This window comes from Arachis ipaensis, chromosome B09 (assembly GCF_000816755.2).
Source record: "Arachis ipaensis cultivar K30076 chromosome B09, Araip1.1, whole genome shotgun sequence".
Classification (NCBI taxonomy): Eukaryota; Viridiplantae; Streptophyta; class Magnoliopsida; order Fabales; family Fabaceae; genus Arachis; species Arachis ipaensis.
Genome location: NC_029793.2, coordinates 115,495,944 through 115,521,630, shown reverse-complemented (window position 1 = coordinate 115,521,630; position 25,687 = coordinate 115,495,944). Strand labels below are relative to the sequence as shown.

General features: G+C 36.7%; 2 long non-coding RNA genes across 2 annotated transcripts; one reads left to right on the top strand and one right to left on the bottom strand.

Moving 5' to 3' along the window:
- Positions 61 to 19,799, bottom strand: LOC110267229. Its single transcript, XR_002354600.1, has 3 exons — positions 19,227 to 19,799; positions 3,393 to 3,396; positions 61 to 72 (listed from the first exon to the last, which is right to left on the bottom strand). It is a non-coding gene; the product is annotated as an uncharacterized LOC110267229 (long non-coding RNA).
- LOC110267230 lies at positions 6,983 to 19,434 on the top strand. Its single transcript, XR_002354601.1, has 2 exons — positions 6,983 to 7,144; positions 19,191 to 19,434. It is a non-coding gene; the product is annotated as an uncharacterized LOC110267230 (long non-coding RNA).

The following is a 25,687-nucleotide window of genomic DNA, read 5'->3' as shown; positions in this document are numbered from 1 at the left end:
AAAAACCTCTTTATGATAAGGCTGGGTTGGGGTTTTATAAATCTGCTGAAAAATCTCATTTTGAAAACTTTGCTTCATCCTCTAATGATACAAGATTTCAAGATCCCACCTACTTTAACAAAACAGCAACTCCAAGATTTTGTAGACTATGCAATCGAAATGGACACTTTCCTATTCAATGTTTTTTTGGAGAAAGAATGATTGGTGATAAAGCTTGTAAAGTTGTTTTTATTACAATGGCTTAGGACATAGGAGATGGTTTAACGTGAAAGGATCCAAGAAAATTTGGATACCAAAGGTCACTTGAACTTATTTTGTAGGTGTGCCTAGCATCCAAACGGAAAGAAAATATGTGGTATATGGATAGCGGATGCTCTAGGCATATGACCGGAAAGACAACATTCTTCATAAAGCTTGATGAATATGATGGAGGACTTGTCACTTTCGGTGATGATGCAAAAGGAAAAATAGTGGCTGTTGGGAAAGTTAGTAAAAATTTTTCATCTTGTATAAATGATGTTCTTCTTGTACATGGTTTGAAACATAATTTACTTAGTATTAGTCAATTATGTGATTTAGGCTTTGAGGTTATTTTTAGGAAGTTTGTTTGTTTAGTTGTTTGTGAGAAAACTGGAGATATTTTATTTGAAGCTAAAAGATGCAATAATGTGTATGGATTGACTCTTGAGGACCTAAAATAACAAAATGTGACATGCTTTACATCTCTTGAATCTGAAAAATGGCTATGTCATAGAAAGTTGGGTCATGCAAGCATGTACCAAATTTCTAAGCTTGTTAAGAAAAATCTGGTTAGAGAAATTCCAAACATCAAATTTGAAAAGGATCTTACTTGTGATGCTTGCCAATTGGGCAAACAAGTAAAATCCTACTTTAAACCTAAAGATGGAATCTCAACCAAAAGGCCATTAGAGATGTTACATATTGATCTTTTTGGACCAACAAGAACTCAAAGTTTAGGAGGTAAACACTATGGTCTTGTAGTGGTAGATGGTTACTCTAGATTTGGTTGGGTACTTTTCCTTGCTCATAAAAATGATGCTTTTCATGCCTTCTCCACTCTTTGCAAGAAAATTCAAAATGAAAAGGATTTAAAAATTGCCCATTTAAGAAGTGATCACGGAAGAGAATTTGAAAACCAAGACTTTGAAAAATTCTGTGATGACTTAGGAATTTCTCATAACTTTTCATGCCCTAGAACCCCCAACAAAATAGGGTGGTTGAAAGAAGGAATAGGAGCCTTCAAGAGATGACTAGGGCTATGCTTTGTGGGAATGAGATCCCTAAATTTTTATGGGCAGAACCTGTGAATACAGCTTGTTACATTTTGAATAGGACAATCATTAGAAAAGGGTTGAAGAAAACTCCTTATGAGCTATGGAAAGGAACCCCTCCAAATCTTAAGTACTTTCATATTTTTGGATGCAAATGCTTTGTACTTAACAATAAAGAAAACCTTGGAAAGTTTGATCCAAAATCCTATGAAGGAATGTTTGTTGGATATTTCACCACAAGCAAGGCTTATAGAATTTATCTCAAAGAGCATAGAACCATAGAGGAATCCATACACGTTACTTTTTGTGATTCTAACTTAATTTCCAGTGCTGTGATAGATAATGATTCAGATGGTGAAGAGGCTGGAACAAGTGAAGAAAATCCCAAATCTGCTCAAAACGAAGAATCTGCTAGTCCAGTTTTGTCTCGTCAGATTGGAGGAGATATTTCCGTTTTATCTCCTGAGCAGACACGAGAAACTGAAACAGTGAGACCACCAAAAACTCATCAAAGCTCAACACCACTTTGGAAGCCTAGAGAATGGAAGTCTATGAGGGGTTATCCTCATGACTTCATAATTGGTGATCCCAAAAGAATCCCATCTTACGGCTGTTAAACGCATCATCAGATACATTAAGGGGACTTGTAATTTTGGATTATGGTATCCTAAATCTGATGATTTTTGTGCAATAGGGTTTTGTGATGCAGATTATGCGGGAGATAGAGTGGATAGAAGGATCACCTCCGGCATGTGTTGCTTCCTTGGAAGCTCACTCAACATGTGGTCAAGCAAAAAACAAGCCACAGTGGCTTTATCCACAGCTGAAGCTGAATACATTTCCGCATCTGCATGTTGCTCTCAATTAATTTGGTTAAAAACACAGTTGGAAGATTACAAATTAAAGATCAATAGTATACCCTTATTTTGTAATAATATGAGTGCTATTAACATTTCAAAAAATCCTGTTCTGCACTCAAGAACGAAGCACATTGAGATAAAATATCATTTTATTAGAGAACATATGTAAAAGGGTACTATTGATATTCAATTTGTAAAATCTGAAGACCAACTTGCTGACATTTTTACAAAACTCCTCTGTGAAGACAGATTCTGTTCATTAAGAAAAAGCTTGGGAATGATTGATCTTGTTTCTGTTGATAATTTGTGAAAATTCTGACTCTGCCCAGTTTTGTCTCGTAGGAATGGACGAGATAAAAATAAGAATGAAGGAAGGGATGTGATTTAGGGGGAGGCTGCGCAGAATTTAATTTTCATGGACCCTACCAAATCTCTTTAACCCCACAATGACTGTTTTGTTAGTTCCTCATTTTTTTTGAAAATAAAAATCCTTGTGTTGTCTCATCAAATCCTATTGAAAGAGGATGATGTCAAATCAAATCTTTTCTCTCAACTAATCTCTTGATTCAAGGAAACCACTTTTTCAAATAAAAGAGAAAACTCTTGGGTATTAACCACCACTTAATGGACATTTAATTCCCTTGATTCTCTCTCCACTCACCTCACCCTTCGGCCTTCTCTTCAACTTCCATCTCCATTCATCTTCTTTTTCACTTTCAACCAAACAGACCGAAACCATGGACACTAAGGTGTCTGCTCAGAAAAATTCAAGAAAAAGAGAGAAGAACAAAGAGCCAAGCTTTGAAGTAGGATCACACACTTACACACCACCATCAAAAGGAACCACACCAGAAAGCAGTGCTTAGAAGTCAAAGGGGTTTGCCTTGAATAACACCAAGGAGCCAGCAAACTTGGAGACATGGAGTTTCAAGAAAAAGTTTCAAAAATCACATTCTCACTATGATCCATATAGGTTTGACTTTTGTGCATCCTATGAATTCCACAATGAGGTTCTAGAAAAACGTCATCTCTGTGCTACTTACCTCGTCGATTTTAACTCACTCACCAACAAAGGAATCCCTGTCTCTTCTCTGTTTGACAACCTTCAATGGACACCACTGCTTCACATCCAAAAACCGGTTTATCCCAGTTTGGTCAGAGAGTTCTATGCCAACATGCGACTAATGGATGGCATCATTCACTCCTATGTAAAGGGACTTCACATAATCCTTGATACTACAACCCTTGGGATGGCTCTAGGCTACAAAGAAAAGGGACCAAAGGCATACATGTCCAAGAAATGGGATTCACAGGTTGGGATCACTTACCAGATGCCTTTAAATCAAACCTGTGAAAGTCTCTCTAGAATGGATGGCACGAATTCAACTCTCAAGGAACTCAGTCCAGATAAGACAATTCTCCTTTACAAACTCATATCTCATGTTCTCATCCCACAAAGTGGTTTACGCCACCGGATCACAGTTTGTGACTTTCTTGTTCTTTTTGCTCTTGTTACTTCTTCACAAATTTCCTTTGCATATCTTATGATAAGACATATGTGGAAATCTGTAAAGAATACCAAAAAGGCTAGTCTTCCATATGGCATATTTCTCACCAGCATCTTTGAGTATTTTGAAGTTGATCTAACAAATGAAGCTGTTGAGAATCAGGTTTCAGTCATTAAGGGAGGATGAGTTACAAGGAGTTTGATGCTGGAAAACTTGGAGAAGGATCTGGGAGTTGGTAGCGAAGAAGGCGCTGAAGATTCTGACTTTAATCTCTCTGAAGATTAATTATTGTTCTCTTTGATGTTGGCACTCTTAGGCTCAATTAGATACTCTGTTTTGTTAGGTTGGATACTGTTAGTACCATAACCTTGTGATACTGTGTGGATACTTTTGGGTTATATTTTGCATATTCTGTTTTTTTTTTGTCAAAATCTTTTTGCAGGTGCCCATTTGATGACAAAAGAGGGAGAATAAATGTTGAAAATTGAAACTGAAAAATAGGGGATGAAATTCTCTTTTGAGAATTCATGATCACCCGTGTTAAAAGGATTCACCTAATGCTTGATAATGCATACTAATAATGCTTGGTTGATTATAATTGTGATGCATTTGTTTTGATATTATGGCTGCCTAGTTGTTAATTGGTTCTTGTGATAGTTTATCTTGATGAATATGCTATGCTTGCTACCAGTGGATTAGGAATATTCTGATTCATCTTGATAAACATGTTTGCAGAATACTTTATTTTTGGCAGTTCCTTTAAGCATTGAGTGTGGAAATAAATGTTGAAAATTGCTGTAATCATGATGTGGTTAAAAATATTTTCTTACCATAACTGTGTTGCTCTGATTTGATTGGAAAATATTTTAAACAGCAATTGATTTTCAAAAGATTTTTTGGTTGTTGTTTGAGCAGAAAATTAAATTATTGATAACAAATGAGTTTTGATTATCATTCAACTCTGCTCATAAATCAAGCCATTCAACATTAAAAATTTTATATGTTGAATAACATTGTTGCCTTAGGCTTGATAAAATTGTTACAGGTTGGAACTTCCCTTGGTAAGAATAGCATATATTAAGGGGGAGCCATGTGACAATTTGAAAGGAGGAGAAATACAAATCTTCAAAGGGAGTATTCTTTACTCAATCTTAAATTTCTTTCCATTTCAATTTTAATAATGTTTGTCATCAAGGGGGAGATTGATGAGTTTGGAAAACTCTAAATTAATATTTGTGATGACTAAATATTATTAATTATATTAATTACAAAATTATTAATTTGATTTTCATTTAACATATGTTAATTAATAATTTTGTGATGCTGGTTTATATTGGGCTGAAAAATAAAAGAAAAATATTAGCTAGCCCAATTCATATACTCAGCCTTGGAATTGAATTTATACGGCTGAAATAATGGTTGCGTTGGTTGGGCCAGAATTGATGAATTAAGCCCAATTGATTTTATCATTAAATAATCAAAGAAGTGTGGCTGAAATATTTTGAATGGGCCAGATTCAATTCACATTATCATTAGCCCAACTCAAAATCTTGGTTGGATACTCCAATGCTTGGTCCGAAACCAATCATGAGTGAAAGCAAATGTATTGCTTCTTGTTCCCAACGGAATCCATTTTCACCATAAGGTGGAATTCAAATTTCATAAAGTGAAGTTAATACTTACATTGGAAACATGAGAGAAAATAAAGCTATTGATTTGATTGCAAGCACTAAAGCTACACGCTAGTCAGCAAAGAGAAAGGGAAATTAATTCACTTTTATTATGTATCTTCAATTCTTTAATTGTTGCTCATAATTTCTCTTTCCTCTCTCTCATTTCACTTCTTCCCTTTCGGTCATATCATTACAGAGAAAGCATGGAAGCTAAGTTGAGCTACCAAAAGAAAGAAGGAGCTACATGCAACAAGACCATCAAGTTGATGGCAAGAAAACATAAAAAAGAAAAAGTATGCTGTGGCTAAGATTCTCATTCACTTGTGGTAAGATATTGTGAAGAGATCTTAGCTTCTTCATACCAAAAAAGAAAGAAGGAGATTCGGCCAGCAAGGAGGAGATTCTTGGAGGCATGGCTTGTCTCTGATTCTGCTCAACCACCATAGGAAGTAGCTAGAGTGGCGAAGTGATGGAAGAGGCAGAGATTGGAGCAGATGAAGCCATCATCATCATGAAGCATCAAAGGCCAGAAATTCATCTTGGAGAGCAAGTCAAGGATGGAGCGCTCGGATTGATGAAGAGTGATGACCAAGGAAGAACTAGAGGTATTTGCATGTTGTGTTTTGCATGAGTTACCTTCTCTCTCTCTGTGGCCGAACCGGTTCTGTTTTGAAGGAAAAGAAGTTAAGCTTGGGATTTGGTTTCAACTGTGGAGGCTTCCCTCTTCTATAAAAAGGGAGAACTGTCACGGTTTGATTCAAGGAGTAAGATTTGAGAGTTCAAGGCACATAAGTCTCAGAGCTACCTAAGCTAGGAGTTTTTCTTCTTCTTCAATGTATTCTGTTTAGTATTTTTCTGTTTAATTTTGTCATATCTTGAGTCTCATGAAAAAAGGCAAACAGTGAGGTCTGTATGAAAAAGCCATAGAGCCGAAAAAGGCAGAGAGTGCAAAATTAAAAGAAAAAGCCGTAGATGTCCATAGAGTTCCTTTGTTCATCTATGTTGTATTTCATGATTCTGTGGGAATCCCCTTGTAAGTTGGGTTAGCACTTTACAGTTTGTAATCAGGTTGATTATAGTGAAATTCCATCATTGTTGTGATGGAGACTGGATGTAGGCTGCATTGCACTTAGCAGTTGAACCAGGATATATCTGGGTGTAATTTTCTTTCTCTACTACTCCATTTCTGTTTCTACTGCACAGGAGCTAAAACCAAAAATATCTCGTGCCAAGTGACGAGACAAAAATAAAAAGTCTCGTGGCTAGGGACGAGACAAAAACAGAAAAGTCTCCTCAAAGACCGGAAAGTGTAATCAAGCAAAAAGGGAGCTAAGATTCAACCCCCCTTTCTCTTAGCCACTGAAACCATCATTCTCACTACTAGAAAATTAGTTATTACAGACGGATATTTCCGACGGATTTTATCCCACGGAAATACAAACGGAATTTCAGAGAGATTTTTTGTCGGAAAACAAAAAAAAATGAATTAGCATAAATTACAGACGGAAAAGAAAATTCGTCGATAATTCTATAGACAAAATCCATCTGTAATTAAACAGACAAAATGCTGCATTTTATTAAATTATTATAGACGGATTTTCCGTCTATAATTTAAAATTTTCCGTCGGAAATAATAAGTTAAACCTATCATTGCCCGAGCTCCATTCACAGCACACAAATCAAACCTAGTATTCCTCACCCTTCTTCTCCGTCAATGACTCAACGGGCTACTTCTTCTTCTCCTTTCCTCACCCACAGCACCACCGCCAGCCACCCTAACCGCCGCAGCTACCTTCTTGTCTCTTTTCACAGTGCTTCAATTTTCTAGCTAGCTCCTTATTATTTATTTTAGTTTCGAAATTTGTAAATATTTTGATCATCGGTTTGGGCACTTTGCGTTTGTGTTGCTGATCTTATCGGCTTCTTCCACATCTTCGATCTGATCATTGTATCATTCCCTTCCAGATCTGATTACTGATTTCCGTTCCTAATTTCAGTCTTGCTAACCCTAAAATCCATAACATGCTTTGGGATCTCATCCACAGAATCTTCCCCTCTAATTTGTTGAATAGATATCAAATTAGGGGCGAAGATCGAAGTCACTTGATTTTATTTTTCATTGAGGAACTATTAGCTACTCAAGTGGCAAAAAGATTAAAATATGCGTGAGTAATGATTCGTGTGTGTAAGACCCAGAACTTTTGAAAAGTCTTATTATGATCAAGTCTCAAATCATATAGTTATTTATAGCCTTAATTTCAGAAATTACTTTCTTAAGGATAATTAAAGCAAGTTTTGATTTATTGAATTTGAAATAAATTGAGATTATTATCCAATTTTATAATTATTGGTTTATTTTCTATATTTTGATTATAAAATTGATAGTGGTGAAATAATAAGGATTTCTGTATGGTTTGGATTAAGTAATTAATATTTTAAATATTAATACTGCTACTTTGGAAAAATAAAGGGGTTTAATTATATTATTTCTAATTATTTTGATTTGGGCATTTTATGGAAAATAATTTGTGAAATTGATGAGCAAATAGTATTTTCTATATATAATTAGTGTTGGATTTAATTATGGGTTTCAATTATTATATTATTCCCAATTTTATTTGAAATTACCAAATTACCCCTAACCCTAAGTTTCAAAAAGGAAACCTAATCATATGCTCAGCAGCCGCCACCCTTATTCTCCCCTCAGCAAACCTGCAACACGCATGCTTTCCCCCTTCTTTTCCAAATCCATACGGAGTAACAATAGAGAAAAAGAGAGGCAGAGAGCTACGGTAGGAGAGGAAGGAGATTCGCACCGGCCTGCTGGGCTCCACCACCGCCGTCGCGTCGTCGCCGTCAGCACTGCGAGGTGCCATCCGCGTCGCTGTCGCTGAAGCTTCGCGCCGCTGTCTAACCGCCGTGCCTCGCCGTCAGTTGTTGCTCATCCTCATCGCGACCAGAGGGGAGCGCGAGATCGAGAGAGGGAGAAAAAGCGTGGAGTCAGCGTCGCGTGGAGAGGGACTCGCCGCTCCTTCCCACCGCCACCGAGCTGCCATTGTCGACGCGTGTTACCGCGGCTGAGGGTGTCGCCACCACCAAACCCTGGTCGAAGATTCTTCCACTGCACGCGAGAGGAAGAGGAGCGATGAGGCAGAACGCATCCTCGCCGGAGCTCTTGAGCGCCGCCGTCGTTCGTGCCTCCTCCCGCCACCAAATCTGCTCCCACTTCTGGGTTCTGGAATCTGACCCGGACGCCGCTGCCACCATCCGAGCTCGCTGCTGCTGATGATGGTAAGCCCAAACCGCTGCCGGCAAAAAGGGGTTCAGGCCGCCGCAGGTGTCGCTGCCGGAGAAGGGAGCTGCATCTCTGTGATTCCGATTGCCAGGAGTGGTTATGTGACGTTAGGAACCACCGCCGGAGCTTCTGGCTGCCCTTGCCGTCGCCGGAAAAGTCTATCGGTAAGGGTCTTAAGTTGGTTCCCCTTTCCGTTGAGTTTCTGGAAACCTCACTGTCACTGCATATGGTTCAGGTCATCGCTGCCGCTTGAGGTGTCTGCCGGGCTGCCACCAAACCGGTTCGGAGACCGCCGCTACTTCGGTTCAGTCGTTCCTTCTTCGGTTCGGTAAGCGTTTAGATGTGAAAGCCTTTTAGTTACCATTCTGTTATCATACGCTGAGGTTTGTGGCGTTAATTGCTATAGGATTGACTTTCGGTTGTTGTATGTTGCGATTCAAGTTGTTGAGACTGTTGCAAAAGTGGCTTGGAGCTGAGGTTTTGGTTGCCGTCAGTTCGGGTTGAGGCGGAAAGGACTTGATGAGGCGTTTGGGTTATGGAATTGCGTTTTGAGGTAGGGACTCTTTCCAAAAACTATATTCTTATATATTGGAATTATTACATATGGATACTGTTGTGAGATATTATGTATTTGGTGATTGTATCTGCCTTATGTGTCATTTGATTGACTCGAGTGATTATGGACGTTGGTTTGGTTGAATTGTTGTGCGGCTTTGTGAAATGTAATGTTTTGAAGTGATTCTTCAAAGATTCAAAATCTGAGTTTAATCCATTGAGGATTGATTTGATTTGAGTTAATTATTTGATGATGTGAAAAGTCGAATGCACTTTTGAATTCAGCCTGGTTTACTTTAATTGACTTGATCTTGGACAAATGATTTGTTACTGAACCGTTTCTTTAAAGCTTTGGAAAATGAGTTAAATCGGTTGATATTGAGTTGATTTTGAAATGGTTTTCTTGAGATATGCCACTGAGGCGACTGTTAGATTTAGCTTGCTTTGAATTGATTTCTGGTTTTGAGCTGTTGAAAAGGAATGAGAAACGGTTTAGTTGGGACCCGAACCGGGTGGCAAAAGTCCAAGTTTTAGGGGAGGTGCTGCCGAAATTTTTACAAAATCCTAGTCTTGTTTGAAAAGTTATTTAAAAAGGATTGGATTTGAGAAGTTGTATTATTTGATTTATTAAGAGAATATTTATATTTTCAAGTTTAATTTATTTAGTGAACTTTATGCCTTGAGTTTGACTTATTTAGAAATGAACTATTTTTACTGTTTGAATTACTGAAGGAAAGAATGATGCTCTAATATTGATTTCAATATAAAAATGAGCTTTTAGTAATTTTAAAGGAATCTAGACTTTTGATTGAGCAATTAAGTTTGAGGTATTTTGGAAGAGTTAGAAAAATGGGTTCCAAAAAGAAACCTGAAACTGGTTTGATTCAAATGAACCGATTTCTTTTCAAATGAGTTGATTTTTGGACCGGGTTGGAACTTGTGATTTTGTATGGTCGGTTTCATAATAAATTCAGTTTTATTTACTTGAACCGAGAATCCATGATTTTAAGAGTTTCAATGAATTTTAAGGAATTGATATAGGTTGACCTTCCCTAAAGACTTGGGACTCTGTCGAGAAACTTTTGTTATAAAATCCCATTGTTAGATGGGTGATTTTGAATGCTTTGAAATAAATCCTTAACTTGCCATGGTTTTGGAAGTTTTGGAAAGAGAATACCGAGAGTGGCTTTGTTTTAAAAAGGAAACTCACTTTGAGTAAATTTGGCTTATGAGCCTGAGATGATTTGAGAAATGAGATATTTAAAGCCAAGGCTGAAAAGAGTTAAAATTTGATTTCAAAGTGAAATGAATTGAGGAAATGATTTATGGCTTAAATGCCGATTTCATGAATTTGATGATTTTGAATGTGGAAGTGCTGTTTTGTTGAGAGCCGGGATGGCTGGGTATGATTATGAATAATGGCAAGTTTTGGATTGAACTGTGAGCCGGATGGCTAAGTACTGCCGGGTTACGGCAAGGCCATTATGGATTATAGCTAAGTATAAATGCATATATGATAAATGAACGAATATGATAAATGAATAATGATGGAAAATGTTGAATGTAAGTATGCTTGTGTTTTCTCTCTGGTTGTAAGGGTGACAGGGCACCGATACCCTCTAATGGCGACAGGGCGCAGATACCCTCTAATGGTGACAGGGCGCAGATACCCTCTAATGGTGACAGGGCACATATTCCCTCTAATGATATTTATGTGACATTGGTTGGGTGTGCATATTATAATTAGTTTGCCTATGTGATTAATTGCTAACTGTTCTACCTGTAATAACTGTTTGTTTGTGCTTGAACTTCCTATCTGTGTTTGCATTTGGGACCCGGTTGGATTGTGGTGATTGGTTGTTGGTTGGATTGTTTGGGCCTAGGGCCGTGGTTGAATTGAGATGGACCGATGATTGGTTTTCGGTTTTGTGTTTCTGATTTGGAAAAGTGTGAAATGCTAATTTGGTTCAGCATGGTTAAACCTTTTTGAAAGGCTTTTGAATTTTTGAGAATTGAATGGTTCCTCTTTCAGAAAAGATTTTCGACTTCACTTTTATTGAAAACTGTTGTTTTTGAAAAGAGGTATAAGTCGGTTATTAATCACTGGTGCGGTTATCTTCATGTATCCTATTACAGTAATTCCTAAAAACCCTCTACTGAGAACCCTTTCGAGGATGATGTTCTCACCCCCCTACATTTTTCCCCTTTCAGGATATGGGCGCAGAAGTTACGAAGAGTTTATTTAGTTGTTGTTGAGATGCTCTGTATTGCTTTAGATTATTATTTGTACCCTCGCCTTTATCTTGAGATATTCTGTAAGAGGGATAGGAGTTGTATTGTCTAATGCTTGTAATATTATTTATATATGTGTGTGTATATATATGGATGTACTTTTATGAGCTTTTGTAAGTTGTATGGTATTCTGTGAATGTATGTTATCGGATGAAAGTATTTTTGGGAGCGGTTTCACGGTTTAAAGTTTTAAACAGGCTCATTTTTTAGTATCAAATATTATAAGTGTCGTCGTAATGTCCGAGCTAACAGAGTCGCGCAGCCGGAAGCGTGAGCTTTGGTAGTTAGGGTGTTACATTATGGTATCAGAGTGGTCTTTCCTGTAGAGCCTGAGGAATGGACCAACTATGTTTTAGTTGCATACTCTGAGTGTTTGTCATGTATTAGGTCTTGTCGAATGACGAGAATTAGAGCTTTATGCACATGACGGTCTATTGATTAACGCTGTTAGTCTCGCATTGCATAATTCTTGGTATTAAGTTTGGCCGGTTTAATACTAGTGAATTATGTATATGAAAGCACTGATGGGTTATCATAGATGAAATCCGAGTTTTGAGTAAAGCGAATCGCGGGTTTTGGAAAAGTTGGAAACTATTTCTCGAGGCTATTCAGTTGTGTGTCTTGAATTCTGTTCGAGTCGACCTGTTCCTTCATGTCCTAACTTGAAGTTCTTGTTTGCTAATCCTTTTGAACAGTAGTTTGATTTTTCAACTATATTCCTCTATTCATATGCATTCTTGTTTGATCTTAATTGCATATGCTTGTTTGGAATCCTTGTTGCATCTATCTTCCTCTGTTTGGGTTCTTCTTGATTCACGTGTTCCTTGATGTAGCTTCGAACTTGTCTTAATGTGTTGTGCCTTTTTAACTCCGGAGTCCGAGTCCATTCTTAGAGAAAATTTTGATTCAGTTTTTCTCTTATTTGACAATGATGACAGCCAATTTTGAAATTTTTATAAAAAGTGCTGTTGTTTAGATATATACTTATCTATATATGAAACTCGAGATTTCTTATACAGTTTAACAATTATTTACTTCTAATACCTTGCCTGTACTTGTACTGGCTTACAAAACTGCACTTACTTCAAAAGTAAATTGACTTTCTAGTAATTTTACTATAGTTCCAATGCACATCTTCAATTGGTTATGTATTTGGGGTATTTTTCAAAAATTCAGAAAGAAATGAATTTTTCGCCTTTATTCCGGTTGAGTTTCGTTTGATAAGCTTCACTTAACTTATTTTGAATTGAGTTTGGTTAGCATACTACATGGGTTATGCCATTGTTGTTCTTTTGAAAATGTTGGACTCATAGCTTTCTTCTTATGAACGGACTCGTTCCTTCTTAAGCTTCTCACCTCTATGAATGTCATACATGATTCTGTTTTTAACTAATCTTTTACATCTTGTGAAATTACCATTGATCTTGGTTTATCCTCTCTTGTGAATCTCATCCGTATGTGAGTCAGTTTGATTCGTTTCAAATTAGTGCATTGTTTATTCTCTCATTTTCTCTACAAGGGTTTTTAGTTAAAGATTTACCTTTGAGAAATTACTAATGATTGAGTTGTCTTTTCCTATGACTTTTGTATTCTTTTGGATCAATTGAAAGCTTGTTTGATGACTCATGCCTAATGAATCTTGTTTGGACTACTTTGGTTTAAGATCCTTTCTTGCAAGGCTTGATTCCCTTTTAGTACATCTTGAACTTCTTGAATGTTCTTCTGAGATGGTGCTTTCAAGAACACTTTTAGAGTCTTGTTTTGAACTTTTCAAAGAAGTTTTGAATTCTCTTTGGAAGAATACTAAACAAAATTTATTTTCTATTGATTGATTGAGATTTAAACTATTGTTCAATTTTGATGAAGTTAATTTAAAAATCGGCATGCGCTATTTTAAATGAGGTTTTGGAGGACTTCCTTGTTTAGTGGGAACCGATGCGTTTGTAACGCACCACTTAATTCATTTACCAAATTGTAAGCAAATTTTTACCTCGGAATTTCTTTTTAAAAAGAGTTTAACTTCCTCTTTCGTCCTTGCAAAAAAAAAACTTTTATACACGCTTGTTAAATATGGACTTTGGAAATTTTTGAACAAGCATTTGATTTCTCTTCCGAGTTTTATGAATTGCTTTTGGTTAGGTTGTGCACTTAACTATCTTTTTAAAATATTTGAGGAAATATTTTAGCTATTAGTCAAACTTGTGTGCATTTTGTTTTAGAACTCTACAAAGTCTACTTCAACATGAATTTACATTAAAGCAAAGACACGATTATGCTTTTGTTACTCTCTTGAAGGATGTTGTTACTTAACCTTCTATTTCAGACTGCGAAGTGGTTTTTCGCAAGTTTTCGATTCTTTTATGAACAATGAATTCAGAAGTATTTTAATTATGCTCTTGAGTTCTGTGAGCTTTGTCTTGGGTCTGAGATATTCTTTTCTGTAAACCTCATACTTCTTCGACTCAGCTTGAGTTTGTTTCAAACTGATGCGCTGGTTTTCTTCTTATTGATCCAATTGAATTTCCTTGATCTAAGGGTTATTTTTGGAGTTGTTAATCGATTTATTTCTAGAAAACTTCTTTGCTTGAGCACCCTTGTTTATCTGGAATTGGATACATTCTCTCAAAATCTATGAGTACTATCTTTGACATTTGACTCTCCTTTCTAGAATCTTGTATCCTTCTGAGTAGACTCAAGAATTGTTTTGATATCACGTGCGACTTGTAGACGTAGTAACGCGATGCGTTAGTCCTTTAAGACGTGATATGTGTATACAGAAGTTGAAGCGGTAGGTGTACAACATTAAGAGTTGTGGGTGTTCTGTTCCTTGCGGACGGGTTTACGGTTGTTAGGCTTATGATTGGATGAGGTTGTAAAATGATTGGTAGAGTTGGGAAATTGAAGTTCTGAAGTGGGAACGAGAATTGTCAGCGAACGTTATGCCGTTGTTTGAATACCAACATGCCTTGCAGCCTTTTACCACACTAATTACCACTTTGCTTTGTGAACGCCTATCTTGATTTGCACCCTATTTTGGCACCTCAAGTTTTTGTAAAGCCTTGAGCTCATGTGACCTTGTGCATTGAGCCTATCTTGTAATATTTGCCTTGCAATCACACTCCTACCTTTGTATCCTTATGCATACAACAATCCCAGTATTTGAAAACCGTATATATGATTATGTTTTGAGATATTTTTGCTTCTTCCTTAAATATTTTCAAGGGGGAAGTGTATGAAATTTCTTTCCTTTTGTATCAATTTTCGAGGGCGAAAATTTTTATAAGGTGGGTAGGATGTAAGACCCAGAACTTTTGAAAAGTCTTATTATGATCAAGTCTCAAATCATATAGTTATTTATAGCCTTAATTTCAGAGATTACTTTCTTAAGGATAATTAAAGCAAGTTTTGATTTATTGAATTTGAAATAAATTGAGATTATTATCCAATTTTATAATTATTGGATTATTTTCTATATTTTGATTATAAAGTTGATAGTGGTGAAATAATAAGGATTTCTGTATGGTTTGGATTAAATAATTAATATTTTAAATATTAATACTGCTACTTTGGAAAAATAAAGGGGTTTAATTATATTATTTCTAATTATTTTGATTTGGGTATTTTATGGAAAATAATTTGTGAAATTGATGAACAAATAGTATTTTCTATATATAATTAGTGTTGGATTTAATTATGGGTTTCAATTATTATATTATTCCCAATTTAATTTGAAATTACCAAATTACCCCTAACCCTAAGTTTCAAAAAGGAAACCCTAATCCTATGCCAGCAGCCGCCACCCTTATTCTCCCCTCAGCAAACCTGCAACACGCATGCTTTCCCCCTTCCTTTCCAAATCCATACGCAGTAACAATAGAGAAAAAGAGAGGCAGAGAGCTACGGTAGGAGAGGAAGGAGATTCGCGCCGGCGTGCTGGGCTCCACCGCCGCCGTCGAGTCGTCGCCGTCAGCACTGCGAGGTGCCATCCGCGTCGCTGTCGCTGAAGCTTCGCGCCGCTGTCTAACCGCCGTGCCTCGCCGTCAGTTGTTGCTCATCCTCATCGCGACCAGAGGGGAGCGCGAGACCGAGAGAGGGAGAGAAAGCGTGGAGTCAGCGTCGCGTGGAGAGGGACTCGCCGCTCCTTCCCACCGCCACCGAGCTGCCATTGTCGACGCGTGTCACCGTGGCTGAGGGTGTCGCCACCACCAAACCCTGGTCGAAGATTCTTCCACAGCACGCGAGAGGAAGAGGAGCGATGAGGCAGAACGCGTCCTCGCCGGAGCTCTTGAGCACCGCCGTCGTTCGTGCCTCCTCCCACCGCCAAATCTGCTCCCACTTCTGGGTTCTGGAATCTGACCCGGACGCCGCTGCCACCATCCGAGCTCGCTGATGATGGTAAGCCCAAACCGCCGCCGGCAAAAAGGGGTTCAGGCCACCGCAGGTGTCACTGCCGGAGAAGGGAGCTGTATCTCTGTGATTCCGACCACCAGGAGTGGTTCTGTAACGTTAGGGACCACCGCCGGAGCTTCTGGCTGCCGTTGCCGTCACCGGAAAAGTCTATCGGTAAGGGTCTTAAGTTGGTTCCCCTTTCCGTTGAGTTTCTGGAAACCTTACTGTCACTGCATATGGTTCAGGTCATCGCTGCCGCTTGAGGTGGCTACCGGGCTGCCACCAAACCGGTTCGGAGACCGCCGCTACTTCGGTTCAGTCGTTCCTTCTTCGGTTCGGTAAGCGTTTAGATTTGAAAGCCTTTTAGTTACCATTCTGTTATCATACGCTGAGGTTTGTGGTGTTAATTGCTATAGGATTGACTTTCGGTTGTTGTATGTTGCGATTCGAGTTGTTGAGACTGTTGCGAAAGTGGCTTGGAGCTGAGGTTTTGGTTGCCGTCAGTTTGGGTTGAGGCGGAAAGGACTTGATGAGGTGTTTGGGTTATGGAATTGCGTTTTGAGGTAGGGGCTCTTTCCAAAAACTATATTCTTATATATTGGAATTATTACATATGGATACTGTTGTGAGATATTATGTATTTGGTGATTGTATCTGCCTTATGTGTCATTTGATTGACTCGAGTGATTATGGACGTTGGTTTGGTTGAATTGTTGTGCGGCTTTGTGAAATGTAATGTTTTGAAGTGATTCTTCAAAGATTTGAAATCTGAGTTTAATCCATTGAGGATTGATTTGATTTGAGTCAATTATTTGATGATGTGAAAAGTCGAATGCACTTTTGAATTCAGCCTGGTTTACTTTAATTGACTTGATCTTGGACAAATGATTTGTTACTGAACCGTTTCTTTAAAGCTTTGGAAATGAGTTAAATCGGTTGATATTGAGTTGATTTTGAAATGGTTTTCTTGAGATATGCCACTGAGGCGACTGTTGGATTTAGCTTGCTTTGAATTGATTTCTGGTTTTGAGCTGTTGAAAAGGAATGAGAAACGGTTTAGTTGGGACTCGAACCGGATGGCAAAAGTCCAAGTTTTAGGGGAGGTGCTGCCGAAATTTTTACAAAATCCTAGTCGTGTTTGAAAAGTTATTTAAAAAGGATTGGATTTGAGAAGTTGTATTATTTGATTTATTAAGAGAATATTTATATTTTCAAGTTTAATTTATTTAGTGAACTTTATGCCTTGAGTTTGACTTATTTAGAAATGAACTATTTTTACTGTTTGAATCACTGAAGGAAAGAATGATGCTCTAATATTGATTTCAATATAAAAATGAGCTTTTAGTGATTTCAAAGGAATCTAGACTTTTGATTGAGCAATTAAGTTTGAGGTATTTTGGAAGAGTTAGAAAAATGGGTTCCAAAAAGAAACCTGAAAGTGGTTTGATTCAAATGAACCGGTTCCTTTTCAAATGAGTTGATTTTTGGACCGGGTTGGAACTTGTGATTTTGTATGGTCGGTTTCATAATAAATTCAGTTTTATTTACTTGAACCGAGAATCCATGATTTTAAGAGTTTCAATGAATTTTAAGGAATTGATATAGGTTGACCTTCCCTAAAGACTTGGGACTCTGCCGAGAAACTTTTGTTATAAAATCCCCTTGTTGGATGGATGATTTTGAATGTTTCAAAATGAATCTTTAACTTTCCATGGTTATGGAAGTTTTGAAAAGAGGATGCCGAGAGTGGCATGGTTTTAAAAGGGGAATTCACCTTGAGTAAAAGTGGCTTATAAGCCTGAGATGATTTGAGAAATGAGACCTTTAAAGCCAAGGCTGAAAAGAGTTGAAATTTGATTTCAAAGTGAAATGAATTGAGGAAATGATTTATGGCTTAAATGCCGATTTCATGAATTTGATGATTTTGAATGTGGAAGTGCTGTTTTGTTGAGAGCCGGGATGGCTGGGTATGATTATGAATAATGGCTAGTTCTGGATTGAACTGTGAGCCGGATGGCTGAGTTATTGCCGGGTTACGGCAAGGCCATTATGGATTATGGCTGAGTATAAATGCATATATGATAAATGAATGAATATGATAAATGAATAATGATGAAAAATGTTGAATGCAAGTATGCTTGTGTTTTCTCTCTGGTTGTAAGGGTGACAGGGCACCGATACCCTCTAATGGCGACAGGGCGCAGATACCCTCTAATGGTGACAGGACGAAGATACCCTCTAATGGTGACATGGCACATATTCCCTCTAATGATATTAATGCGCAACAGAGAGACTGTGCCCGGGTTAGCTACCGGACACGTCGGGTTGGCTTGATAACCGACAGATGATATCATCAGCCACTAGGGACAGACATGCATCATATGCATTTATGTGACATTGGTTGGGTGTGCATATTATAATTGGTTTGCCTATGTGATTAATTGCTAACTGTTCTACCTGTAATAACTATTTGTTTGTGCTTGAACTTCCTATCTGTGTTTGCATTTGGGACCCGGTTGGATTGTGGTGATTGGTTGTTGGTTGGATTGTTTGGGCCTAGGGCCGTGGTTGAATTGAGATGGACCGATGATTGGTTTTCGGTTTTGTGTTTCTGATTTGGAAAAGTGTGAAATGCTAATTTGGTTCAGCATGGTTAAACCTTTTTGAAAGGCTTTTGACTTTTTGAGAATTGAATGGTTCCTCTTTCAGAAAAGATTTTCGACTTCACTTTTATTGAAAACCGTTGTTTTTGAAAAGAGGTATAAGTCGGTTATTAATCACTGGTGCGGTTATCTTCATGTATCCTATTAAAGTAATTCCTAAAAACCCTCTACTGAGAACCCTTTTGAGGATGATGTTCTCACCCCCCCCTACATTTTTCCCCTTTCAGGATATGGGCGCAGAAGTTACGAAGAGTTTATTTAGTTGTTGTTGAGATGCTCTGTATTGCTTTAGATTATTATTTGTACCCTCGCTTTTATCTTGAGATATTCTGTAAGAGGGATAGGAATTGTATTGTCTAATGCTTGTAATATTATTTATATATATGTGTGTATATATATGGATGTACTTTTATGAGCTTTTGTAAGTTGTATGGTATTCTGTGAATGTATGTTATCGGATGAAAGTATTTTTGGGAGCGGTTTCGCGGTTTAAAGTTTTAAACAGGCTCATATTTTAGTATCAAATATTATAAGTGTCGTCGTAATGTCCGAGCTATCAGAGTCGCGCAGCTGGAAGCGTGAGCTTTGGTAGTTAGGGTGTTACAGTGTGGGTATCTGCTTGATCATAATTGCTTTGCTTTGGTGTGCCTTTCAATCTCTCAGGAAAATGCAGCTTCCGGAATGGCGGTCCATGATGACTGCAAGTTGCGGTTTTTGGAACTCAAGACAAAAAGGACTCACAGGTTCATAGTTTTCAAGATTGAGGAGAATCAAAAGCAAGTCATTGTGGAGAAGCTTGGTGAGCCAGCTCAAGGCTACGAAGATTTCGCTGCTTGCCTCCCTCATAATGAGTGCCGCTATGCTATATATGATTTCGAGTTCTTGACCGAAGGCAATGTCCCCAAGAGCAGGATTTTCTTCATTGCTTGGTAATTAGATGTTTGCTTGTTTGTTTGTTCATATGCCTGCTGGTTGCTTTTGCTGTTGATTGATATTAATTTGATTTTCGTGTGCCTTTGTGCCTTTGTGATATTAATTTGATATTCTAGTTATAAATTAATCTCTAAACAGTTGCAGTTGGAAATGTACTTGTTGGAGAGTAAGGCGGGTGCCATAGTTTGCGTGCTTTTGGCCCTTTTCTTCTTGGGGACATGGCCTACTATCTTGACTTTGTTAGAGAGGCGAGGGTGTCTTCCTCAGCATACTTATCTTGATTACTCGCTCACCAAATTCCTTGCTGCTCTTTTCATTGCATTCACAGTTGGTGAGATAGGCAAATTTTCATTGCGTTCACCAATGATTAGCATAATGCGAATCTAATGAGCAAATTTTCTTCTTTTTCCAGGGACTCTTTCACAGAGGGAGGTAAGAAGCTCAGATAAGGTGTAATTTGCTATCTTCAACTTATGTTTTAGGCATTTAAAGTTAAGTTTTAAGGTGAAACATTCCCAGCAATTATTTTCTGCATGAAATGCGTTGTTATACAAATGCTATAGCTACCATAGTTGCCCTTTATTTTGATTTCTTTTAAGATAAAATTGTATCACTATAATATGATTCACATGGTGGCTGACCATTTTTGTGCACAAACTCATTTAGGTCTTGATGTGATTTGCACTGATAGGACATTGGTCTTTTATGAGAAGCAAGAGAACTTGTCAAAATTATGGGATATTCTTGCAGTTTATGCTTGGCTAGATAAAGATGTTGGCTATGGTCAAGGTGAGTTTTTATACAAGTGGGCCACTTGAATCTCACTTATTTGATTCTTTTTTATTATTATTATTATTTTATAGAAAGCAATATTATATTTTGATATTCCTATTGATTTAAGTTTGAAGATCACAGAAGATCCTATTCCTATCCCAGTATTAGTGATAATTTTATGTAACTGCTTTTTATTGTTCTTTTTATTGTCAAAAGGTGACTATAACACAAGTATGCTTGAATTTGAACAAAAAAATAACTAAACTTGAGTTGGAGCAAGTATTCCACCAAAGCAAGTATATTGCCACTATCACTAAGAAGCTCAAGAAAGAATGAAGCTATCCATAAATTAGGATATTGAATCCTGATGAGTCCACTAGTTACTTATCATCTAATGTATTCAGATTGTATTATTGCATGGAAATAATTGCTTCTTATTATAAAGAAAGCGTTTTGTACTCACTGGTGTGTTTTTCTATTTGTACCATCAATAAAAATTTGTATTTATTACATTTATATTTATTTTGTATGAAAACAAGTTTATTTTGCAATGGAAAAATCTAAAAAAAATTCTATTTTATCTTACTAACGGATTTACAGACAGGTTTTCTGTCTGTAATAAGAGTGTGAGATGATTTTTCAAGGTTCAAATTACAGATGGAAAATCCGTCTGTAATTACAGACAGAAAATCCGTCGAAAAGTTCGTTGGCCCAGGGAAATGGATGGAGAATTTACAGAGGAAAAATCCATCGGTAACTGGAAAAAATTCGTCGGTAATTTTTCGACGGAAAAAATCCGTCGGTAAATAATTTCCGACGAGGCTTTTATAGAGGGACAAAATCCGTCGATAATTTCGTCGGTAACCAAAAATCCGTCTGTAATAAAGAATAAATCTATCTGTAAATCTGTCTGTATTAATCCATTTTCTAGTTGTGTCTCGTTGCGTTCTCCTTCGCGTTTATGTGCATTTTTCTCTGTGTTCTCTTTGTTCATTTTTTTCGATTTCCATTGTTTCTGAAATCAAGCTCTAAAATCGTTTTGAAATCAAGCTCTGCTCTGAAATTATTTTGAAATCAAGCTCTGAAATCGTTTTAGAGATAATGGATGATTCAACTTCAGGTTGTCAGCTGAATCAGAGTGAAGTTGATTTTGAATTTGAATCCAAAGAAGTTCCTGAGGTCTGGTTTAATTCCAGTTAATATTTTTATTAGTAGTTTATAATTGTGGAGCTGAATAATGTTGTAACCTTGTCTGTGAAATTTGTTGTTCATTGTTCATTATTTGAATTGAATGTAATGAACTAGTTCTGATGAATTTTTTGCATTTTATATCATATTTTCAGATGTAAATAAAAAATATTTGGGTGTAAGTTGGAAAAGTTTGGGTGTACTTACAGGTTCTGACTTTTCATTTGACTGAAGGTGAATTGTCTTATTCTTTTAGTTAAATTGTTTTAGTTTCTGTTTGATAATGATTCATGAATCTAATTTTTATTATTTTTTATGATGATTTTATAGTTGTATTTGTATTTTATACTTTATGCTTGTTTTAATATGGTGTATTTTGGACCTTTTTAGATGTATTTTGCAGCCCCTCTGTGATGTTGATGAGCAGTTTGTTCCCAATGTTGAGATGACTTTTAACACCTTTGAAGATGCTGCAAAATTCTATAAGGATTAATTATTCGAAAGCTGCAGATTTTTCTACAAGAGTTCGGAGCACAAATAAGAAGGGAAACAAAATTAAGAATCAATTGATTACATGTAGCAGAGAGGGGAAATGAAAATCAAAAATATCTTCGACAGAGAAGACAAACCCCTTAGCAGGATTAAATTGTCCCGCAAGAATTTATATATTGAAGGACATCAGTGTTTGGATCATTTCCATGGTGGTGTTGCATCATTCACATCCTTGCTATGCAAATCAAGCAGGGATGCTTAAAAAGCACAGGGAACTAAGCATGTCCGTGCGTCGTACAATAGAGAATAATGAGGAAGTCAGAATCAGACCAAGCAAAACTTACCAATCATTTGTGGCAGCAGCCGGGAGTCACCGCGAGTTAAATTTTATCGAAAAAGACGTGAGAAATTACATCACGAGAGAAGTGCGAAATATTTTGGAACTAGAGGATGGAAAAGAATTCGGGAAATACTTATTAAGAATGAAAGAGAAGAATCAGAATTTCTTTTTTGAGCTTGAACTCGAGGACAATTAGTTGATTAAGCTTGCTTTTTGGGCGGACACAAGGAGTAGGGTTGCCTATGAGTATTTCGGAGATGTTATTTCATTCGACACCACCTACAATACAAACAGGTAATATGCTGTTCTGGTTTATGATGTAGAATTAATGTTTTTTTTTATAAATCTGTAGCAGAGGTGTACATTTGATGTTTTTAGGTGTAGACAGTTATTATTTGGGTGTATTTAACGACTTTATTTCTGTTTCGTCGTAATCTGTTTCAGGTATATATAATCTGGTTTTTAGTTCTTTTATCAGGGTAAATTACCACGGTCAATCAACACTTTTGGGATGCACTTTGATAAAAAACGAAGATATTTAATCATTCAAATGGTTATTTGAATGTTGGCTTCATTGCATGGGAGGAAATACTCCGAAAGAGATTCTCACCGATCAACGTGCGTAGATGCAAAGTGCTATCGAGGCTTGTATGCCCACTATAATTCATCGTTGGTGTATTTGGCACATCATGAAGAAGATTCCAAGCAAATTAAACGGCTACAAGAGACACCTAGAAATCGAACAAGACATGAGCCATGTTGTTTGGAATTCTCATACCAAAGAATCATTTGATAGAAATTAGAATGATTTTCTGATGAAGTATGGTCTTGTGGACAACAAGTGGCTATCAGGTAATGTCTTCTAAAATCTACAGCAGAGCTGTAAATTGCATGTTTTTGGGTGTATTATAATTCTGATGTAGGTGTTTCTTGCAGAGCTTTACGAAGATCGTCATATATGGATTCCAATTTATCTTGATCACCACTTCTGGGCCGGGATGAGAAGCACACAAAACAGCGAGAACATGCATGCCTTTTTTAACAAGTTCATTACGTGGAACAGCTCACTTATCAAATTTGTCAAACAATACGATAATTGCCTCGGAAGCAGGGAGCAAAGAGAGAGAGAATCGGATGCTGTAAACTTTTACATCGTCATACCGTGTGCAATAAAATCCTCAATAGAAGTCCAGTTTCTACATCCAAACAAAATACTTAACCAAGTTTAACCAAGTTCTATCTTCCTCCTCCTCCTTTCAAATTTGCACACGTAGGTTCTTTCGTTATCGTCATCACCAACATTAACATTTTGCTAACATCTTTATTGGTTCTGATTTTCTTTGGTGCCATTATTAAATAATTTTGGTTCATTTTTTAGTTTATTTCAATTCATTTGTGTGTTAATTGAGGTTTACTTGATGCTGCTGTTAAGTATTGACCAAGTTTTTTATTCCTTGAGTAATTTCGGTTCATTTCTTAGTTTAATTGAGGTTTATTTCGATCTAGAAATAAATTTGATGCATGTTTTGTTGATAATTGAGTTTTTTTTACTACTTGTTCAAAGCTGAACTAATTTTGGTTCATTTGTGTGTTAATTGAGGTTTACTTGATGTTGCTGATAAATATTGACAAAATTTTTTAACAGAGAAGATTGAAATTATTCATTATCACTTTATTCAATTGCATTAGATTTCACTCCATTCAATTAATTTAGTTTTGAACAAGTAGTCAAAAAGACTCAATCATCAACAAAAACATATCGAATTCATTTCTGGATCCAAATGAACTTCAAATAAACTAAGAAATGAACCGAAATTACTCAAGGAATAAAAAATTTGGTTAATACTAAAAGCAGCATCAAGTGAACCTTAATTAACACACAAATGAACCGAAATTAGTTCAATTTTGAACAAGTAGTCAAAAAGTCTCAATCATCAATAAAAACACATTGAATTCATTTCTGGATCCAAATGAACTTCAATTAAACTAAGGAATGATTCGAAATTACTTAAGGAATAAAAAATTTAGTCAATATTTATCAGCAGTATCAGGTGAACCTCAATTAACACATAAATAAACCAAAATTAGTTAAGTTTTGAACAAGTAATTAAAAAGACTCAATTATCAACAAAAACACGTCGAATTTATTTTTGGATCCGTATGAACCTCAATTAAACGAAGGAGGAAAAAAACGCAGAAACACCAGCAGCAATAAAAGAACAACGATTGAGAGAAAATACGTGAAGAAGGAAGAACACGAAGAAGAAGAAGGAGGATATGTTTATGTTAGTGAAACGCGTGTGTACATACTGATATAATAAAAGTGATTTTTGTTGAGTTTGGGTCAACTTGATTGGACTTGGTTGCCAAAAGGACCTGAATATGTAGCTGGTCTGATAAGTTTAATGTAAAATTAGGGTGAACTAAAAAATGTATAATATATAGAAGTCAGTCAGATGGCCTTGCAAGTTGCAATTAGATTAGTGTTGGATGGAATTTACGCGCATCCACGAATCTAGTATAGACAAATACTGAAATAATAATAAATGGTTGCCTGCGTTATATGCTGTTGATAAATTATTACTTTTTTTCCCAGAATTGACAGGTGGTGTACTACTCTCTAGGAATAAATACTTCTTGGTCTTTTATCAGGGAAAGAATTTCTTGTCAGCAGAAGTCACACAAGCCTTGAAGGAGGGAAAGAATGGCAAAAGCAATGCAAGATGAGGAGGAACAAGCAAGATTGAGAGCGTCATCTTTGGTCTTACCAACTATTAATAATTCAGAGATATCTGCAGAGGCTGGGACCCTTGGTGAAACTTTGGATGCAGATGCAAAGTGGGGAAAGACCTTGGACGAACATCACAAACAAAGAGTAATGAGAGAAGTAGAACTACAACGACATGCCAAAGTTGTTAACAAGTTAGAACGGAATCTGTTTCGGGTAAGTGAATAGAAATCTCTTATCATCTTTCTAATGGCTTTCATGTTAAGTCACTTCCATGATTGAGAAAAATGATAGTTCCCTAAGGATTTTCTTAAATGCTGTAAAGCAATGAATAGTGAAGACAATAGACCAAGTTTACAAGGAGAAAAAAAAATGTTTATTACTTATTTTATACCTGACACTCATCCATACATTATCAACAAGCTTAATAACAAAGTTGAAAGGTAAAAGGACATGTCTGAACTCTTAAGCCTATTTCTACCATTTATGGAACAGTATACATTGAAAACGTGCTGAATATGGATGAACATAATAACTTTTTCTGATCAAGCCACTAAAGAAGAAAAGACTCAGTGCTATGTGTGTCAAAGGACATGCTATGCAGTCATGATCATGAATCAAATTAGACAAAGAATTATTGAAAATTGTATGTACCTACTTTTTTTTTTCATAATGGAGCTCTCTGAGTTAAATTAGATAATAGAT